The 7,611-nt window shown below is 35.8% G+C and overlaps 1 pseudogene; it reads left to right on the top strand.

Moving 5' to 3' along the window:
* The first annotated feature begins 4,025 nt into the window (after positions 1-4,025).
* On the top strand, positions 4,026-6,709 carry LOC101041587 (uncharacterized; annotated as a pseudogene).
* Positions 6,710-7,611: the final 902 nt, after the last annotated feature.

Below are 7,611 nucleotides of genomic sequence, written 5' to 3'. Positions count from 1 at the left end.
TCTTCATCTATTTCTCTGTTTGCATCTTTTTATGAATTCCTGCTTTTTATGAATCACTGCTTTCTGTTAGACACTGTGTTTCCTTAAAGAGTAATAGCCACTTCACCTTTGAATGGCACGCTAAGTTTGGCCTAGCTGCTGCTATTGCCATTTTTTTGACAGGAAACAGTAATATTATGTTTCTTGAAGTTGTCTACCTGTCCCTTTACACTGTTCCTTCAGTCTTCTTTGTTTGCTGTTACCTGACTCAAGCTGCTGAGCCACAGCTTCTTTACATCTGGCTGGGGTCCATCCTTCTCTAATATACACCCTCTGATGGTGAGTTGCAGTGAGCGGAGCCTCAGTGCTGTGAACTGGCTGTGCTCCAGGCTTCAGCTGCTGAAAAATCTGCCTTGGCATTTGATGTTAAGTATAGCTCGCAGATGATGACTACTTTTTTTGAAGCTGCATGCAACATTTTGATAGGCTGTTATTATAAACTAGAACCTAAGACTAGAAACAGGGATGGGAAGGAATTTTCCATGCACAGAAGAAGCCCGTTAGCAGTGGTTGTTCTTTTCTGCATTCATTAATGTAGAATCTAAAGATTTTTAGCAGAATGTGATCTAAAAATCAAAAAAGTCAGGCTAGGGCACAGTCACCCTCAGGGTGGCTTAAATTTATGGCCTTGGCAAGCAGAATCACCAGAAACCTCAGACAGCCTTTCACCTAGGTTGTCTTCGAAAATATGGATAGTTATCTATCTTATATACGTAACTTCAAGAGAAAGTAGTCCCTGATATAGACATATAGTAAACAAAAATGCCAATTGACTCCAGCAGTGATAAATACCCCTCACTTTTATTAGCTTCATGCCAGTGTTTCCCAAAGTGCTCTTCAAACTTTGAACCTTTAGATATACTCCAAAAAAGCCCTTCATGGTTGAAATAGTTTGGGAAATGCTGTAATTTTTACCTACATCTAGGGATTCACAGTTAGCATTATAATATGACAAGTCTTATAGTAACAAAACCTTTTTAATTTTGTTTAGCCTAGAACTCTCTTCATTTTTCTTTTTTTCTTTATCACAGATTTTTTTTTTTTTTTTTTTTTTTGTAAATACTCTGCATTCTGGGATACATGTGCAGAATGTGCAGGTTTGTTATATAGATATACACATGTCATGGTGGTTTGCTGCACCCATCAACCCGTCATCTACAGTAGGTATTTCTCCTAATTCTATCCCTCTCCTTGCCCCTTCCCCACTGACAGGCCCTGGTGTGTGATGTTTTTCTCCCTGTGCCCACATGGTTTCATTATTCAACTCCCACTTATGAGTGAGAACGTTTGGTGTTTGGTTTTCTGTTCCTGTGTTAATTTGCTGAGAATGATGGTTTCCAGCTTCATCTATGTGCCTGCAAAGGACATGAACTCATTCTTTTTTGTAGCTGCATAGTATTCCATGATGTATATGTGCCATATTTTCTTTATCCAGTCTAACATTGTTGGGCATTTGGGTTGATTCCATTTTACTTCTGCATTATTTCGATGAACACTTGTTGAGAACTGAGATTACCACCTGTTCCCCCAATTATCTTCTGTGGTCAACTAATTTATTCTAGATGACTATATGTGAGGTTCCTGAACTCATTCTGAACATTGGCTCCCATGGAAGTCAGGAACATTAACAACTTCCCAAAATACTTTTTTTCTCTTGCTTATTTCAAGATTTTATCCTTGATGTTCAGCATCTTTACTATGCTGTATTTGTGAATGTCTTCATATTTCACTTGCTTAGAGTTTGCTGAGCTTCCTGCATATGTACTTTGTTATTTTCCAATAATTTTTGGGAAATATTCAGCCATTATTTCTTTGAATATTTTTTCTTATCCTCTCAGTCTCTTTTCTCTTTCTGGTACTCCCCAAAGTGCCAGATTCATTTATGTGGGTGTTGATGTGCTATTGGTGCCCACATTCCTCTGAGGCTCTGTTCATTTTATTTCATTCTTTTTCCTGTCTGTTCTTTGTTTTGCATAATCTCATCACAACCTTTACTGTTCCTGAGAGTCCTCTTAGGTTATAACGTTGCCAGATTCTGTCTCAAATTCAATTGATTTCTTTGGAAAGAAGTTAGGAGCTGTTTTTTTAAATGGCTTGTTTCTCCCCACTGGTGAAATGTCTAAACAGGACCTCTGGAGCTCAAGGTTGGGCAATGTAAGCTTTTTTCTGAGTGGTATCCCCTCTCTAGGATCTGAGTGCTCATTGAAGGGGAGTCAGCAGGCTAAGGTCTTCTGAGCTTACTTCTCCTGGCTTAGAACCACTATCAGAAGAGCTGGAGAAAAGACTACTGGGGTCTCAATATTTCCAGTGCACCATGTCAGAAGTAGAACATTTATTCCTCCATTGAGGAAAAAAGGGAGCCCTTATTTCCCTTAACCCTCAAATGGAATTTAGCCTCAGCAATAAACCACCGGAAGTAAGTTGAGAAATGCTGAAGTCCTGGTCATTCTGGGAAGAAAGCTTTTGTATTGGGCAGAAAGGTATCCCTGTGTCTTTGGTGCAGCAATCTGGAGTTGCTAATCTGGGAGGAGAAAGGGAGGCAGAAGTCTTGGTTCAAATACCACAGACTCTTGCCTTTCTTACGGAGTTTTGGCAGATTTTCTTGATGTTTCTTCATTTTCTGTTTGCCCATTGAACTGTTTCCAGTCTCTGAAGGATTGTTTTTTATAATTTACCAATTTTATGAGTGAAATGAAGCTCCTCATACTGTCATGCTACAAGTCAGTTTTTTTTTCAGATTAGATTTTAAATACATAAAACCCATACAATTATAAAATAAGTCAACTATATTGAAATATAGCCATTACAAGATTTAAAAGTTGTGACATAGTACTTATTTATTAATATGGTAAATACTACTATCTAGCTCTGTTCTAATAACTACCATACTTTAAAACAGAGATGCACATAAATGAACATATGTTTTGGGATATCTACAACAACTATAATATAATGTAGAAATATCTATGATTGCTAATGACGAAAAAGTAACAGAGGTTTTAATTTAATTGTGGTTTGTTGTCTATACTCATGATTTCAGGAAATGCTGTTTCAGCCAGAGTTCAGTAAAAATATAAATGTAAATTTTTGCAATCTGCATTTACTGATCCCTTGAATTTTATCCACAGTTTTTTTGGGGGTCCATTCACCCGGGCAAAGATTTCACATAAGATTTTCGACCATCACAGAATTGAGAGAAGGCCTTTGAACAACCCATGTGTGCCGTGACCCTAGGAATTGCTCTGATTCTTTTTTTAATGGTAAACGAAAACAACCTGTAGGAATTTTTAGGTCCTCTGAAGCCTTGCATAAATTTTTCTTGGAAAGCCATGATCTCTATTTATCACCAGCTTTGTCACTTGTCTGCATCTCTGATGGGAGTAACCTTGGAAATGATGGCAGGAGCATAGACAAGGAATTTTGAAAGAAGTACATTTCTATTGTTATAGCAAAAGACCTATCAGTGGTTTTAGAAAAATAGTACTGAACAATGCCACAGTAAACATACGTGGGCATGTGTCTTTATAATAGAATGATTTATAATCCTTTGGGTATACACCCAGTAATGAGATTGCTGGTCAAATGGCATTTCTATTTCTAGATCCTTGAGGAATTGCCACACTGTCTTCCACATGATTGAACTAATTTACACTCCCACCAACAGTATAAAATAATGTAGATGACGGGGTGATGGAAACCATGACACATGTATAACTATGTAGCGAACTTGCACGTTCTGTGCTTGTACCCCAGAACTTCAAATAAAATTTTAAAAAGGAACAGCTATAAGCCTTAAAAGAGTTAAAGAAAATTAGTACTGACTCTGGAATGTGCAAATCTGAGGGATTTAAGCTGTAAATATCAAGCAATACAGACTCAGAGATTTAAGCTTAAGAAAAAGTGTTTAATTGCCTACTAAAATTTTAGTCTCTGTAGAACACATCTTTGTGAAAACATGGTACTTTTAGAAATTGACTATAATTCAGTTATATGATTCTCTTAAAAGAGAAATTTATCCACATCTTATATGATGGAGAAAAAATTATTCTTTAGTTATTGCTCAGTTCTATCTTTTATTTAAATAATTCAGATTTCACTTCTACCACTAAATGTAAATATTTCTATGGTACAAAGTTTCTTTTAGAATTACTTCCTCCAGGTTTTATGTAACAGCAGGTTGTGCAGGAAGCTTAGTTCATGCTGTTTGTCTATATCATCTTATCCAATATCTGTTATTTTTAAGAGACAGTATTAAATATTTGGAAATATAAAGCCATATACATATGAAATTTTACTTTCACCACCATAGCCCTCAAATGTGTCTTTTATGAAAATTAGTGACACAAAATGAAATAAAACAAAATCTGAATGCTATTGTATCATTGTACCTTAAGAGATTTAGATTAGATTTAAAGGAGTTTTTATTTTTTATTTATTTAAATCTCAGGATTGTTAAGTATTAGAAAGATGTGCTTTCGTTAAAGGTCATTACAAAAACATCTATCTGGAAGACATAGTCGTGAGTGGCTGTGCTGGTGGCGTTCGAGATGACCGAGAATTTCCAAGTCAGTGACGGGACTGGATTTGCCCTGACAAAAGATGTGGAAATGGAAACTTTGCTAGAAGAACCAGTTGTAATCTATGTGGTCGGGAGAAAACTGAGGCCAAGATGGTGGAAGCTGGGGCAACTGAAATAGGAAAGACACTTGCAGAAAAGAGCTGAGGCCTATTGAGTGCTAATGACTGGCAATGTAAAACTTGCAGCAATGCAAATTGGCCCAGAAGATCAGAGTGTAATATGTGTAATATTCCAAAGTATGCTAAATTAGAAGAAACAACAGGATATGGTGTTGGTTTTAATAAAAGAGAAAATGTTGAATATATAGAAAGAGAAGAATCTGATGGTGAATATGTTGAGTTTGGACATAAAAAGAAAAAATACAGAGGAAAAGCAGCTGGTCCTGCATCTATATTAAAGGAAGTAGAAGATAAAGAATCAGAGCAAGAAGAAGAGGATGAGGATGAAGATCTTTCTAAATATAAATTAGATGAGGATGAGGATGAAGATGATGCTGATCTCTCAAAAGATAATCTTGATGCCAGTGAAGAAGAAGGTAGTAATAAAAAGAAATCGAATAGATGAAGTCGCTGAAAGTCTCCATCTTCCCATTCACGATCTTCATCAGGCTCGTCCTCTGCCTCAAGTTCAAGGTCTGGGTCCGGGTCCCGTTCAAGAAGTTCTTCCAGTTCGCAGTCAAGATCTCGTTCCAGGTCCAGAGAACGTTCGAGATCTCGTGGGCTGAAATCAAGATCCAGCTCCAGGTCCCATAGGGGCTCTTCTTCTCCACGAAAAATACCTTATTCAAGTTCACCATCTTCTCCTGAAAGGAACAGAAAGAGAATTTGTTCTAGATCTTCTTCATCTGGTGATTGCAAAAAAAGACAAACAAAATCATGGTCATCTGAAAGATGCCACACATCATCTTCTGTATCATCCCATTCTGGTTCCTGTTCAAGTTCAAAAAAGAAATAATACATTAAAATTTACATCTTTAAAAAGTCCAGTACAATACATGAAGCATATTTTTAAAGAAGTTGGTGTCTTACTTGGTCAGAAGTGCTAAATCTGCTAATAGAAGTGCATGCCTTTCATTGCTTTTTCAAAATAATACAGCTGTGTTTATTTGTGAAGTTCAAAGTAAATAGTATTTTAAGCCATAATGTCCCAAAATAGATGCTCTGTTATTCATTATTTACAACCATTTGCTCCATGTAAAACCATTTCAGCTATAACAAACTACTTTGCTTCCTAATTTAAACCCATTTCTCTCATTTTCAAATACATCCTGTCCATTGGCTAAGACAGGATTACCTAGACTTGCCTGAACTTTGGGCATGGAGGCAAGACTGGAAGCTAGTTGGAAACAACATACTTATGGAAAAGAAGCCAGCCTGTTTATGCTGTTAACGGTGTCAGTGATTCTCATCAAGAAAAGTTAAACTATGTTGTAAAGCAGCCAAATGTAAATGTCTTTATTTTAAAATTCCCTATGCTTAGCATGCCTTAGAATCATTGTCTCTTTTTTATCCAGCTTTACTTTTTTGCTCCACCACATTTAATGCAAAAGAATCTTGTAATGTCTAGAAGGAAAGAAGTGGTATTTATTTTTCTTTCTGGCACATAATTTGGGGCAAAAAAGAAAGTTTAACAGTTTATCACTTCTCTGCTGATATGGTTACTTGATAAAGACATCTCAGAATGTTTACCATATTTTAAGAAGCTTTGTGTGATATTCTTTGAAATCTAGTCATCCAATATAATACGGTAGAAAAGGCTAAATCGTAGTTAATGAGCAAATGGAAGTAAGCTCTTAAAGTGTATTTCTCTTTTGGTGTAAGGCCAATGGAGACATTATGAATTTAAGTGAACATTTGCCTCAAGATGTTGACTGTAAACACACTGCATATAATTTTCTTCTGCATAACAAATGAATGCTTATCTCTGCATGATGTAAGCAAAAAGCATTATTTTTTCTATTCATTTGAAATAAGTTATGGCTTAAAATGCTTTCGGAGTTTATTTCTCAAAATCTGGTCACATGAGCTTTATTTTGTTTTCTGGTTTAAAAAATAAAAAGGTTTCTCTTAACAGTGTTTTGAGTGAAAATGCAAGGTAAGTATATCAAGGGAAATCAACACTTGTGCTTGGGGGCTTTTTGTTGTGGGGTATTGATTTCTTTTCCTTTTTTTTTTTTTCTCCCATAACATTGTCTGCTGTAATTTAAATAAAAATTATGACATTTTAAGATATTTCATAGACAGACCAAACAGAAATTTATGTTTTTATTTTAAAATGAATGTTTTTCTCTCTAGCTGCTCTAAAAATGAAAGCAAAGGTGGAAATATTTTGATAATATTTTTACAGTGAGCTTTCCCATGTTTTTATGTCTTAATTTTCTTTGCTGCGTTTATGTAGGTTGCACAACAACTTTCACTCTCTTGTAATTGTGCCTCAGACATTTTGAAAGTCTACCTTCTTAATTGCCCAGATGATCTAGATTCTACATGTTATCGTTGGTGCTTTCTGTATTTAAAACTTTGGCTGTCCTAAGCAAATGCAAGGTTATAATTTAGCTAATAGTAGTTTATAGACAATTCTGATGATTGTGATTTCATTTGGTTTAACTAAGCTGTACTAGTTCATTTCATAAGGAAATGGTACTATGGACAAATGTAAATAAAGCCTGTGAGTCAAGCATCAAGGGGTGTTTATTAGAAATAAACTAGAGATTTTTAAGCTCTGAAAACAAACAAACAAGCAAAAACCAACCAAGCAAACCAATAAGACTTCTATTTGAGGTGATTTGAGCGACCTGTTGCCTGAGGGGAGTGAGAGGGGCTGGGTGACTTCTCAGTGTTGTGCCTGGCCATTTGATTTATGATTCTGTGTTCTGGTGTGCAAGAACAATTTGTTATGTTGATGTGCAAATGATCTGGCTTGAAGAAATCACATAAAAGCAATCTCTCTGTTTTAGTATTTTTCTCACTTTAAAAAAGATTCTATTTTCAAAG

The sequence above is a fragment of the Saimiri boliviensis genome, chromosome 5, assembly GCF_048565385.1.
Source record: "Saimiri boliviensis isolate mSaiBol1 chromosome 5, mSaiBol1.pri, whole genome shotgun sequence".
In the NCBI taxonomy this organism is placed as follows: Eukaryota; Metazoa; Chordata; class Mammalia; order Primates; family Cebidae; genus Saimiri; species Saimiri boliviensis.
Note: the sequence above shows the minus strand (reverse complement) of the source record. Positions and strands in the feature narration are given on the sequence as shown.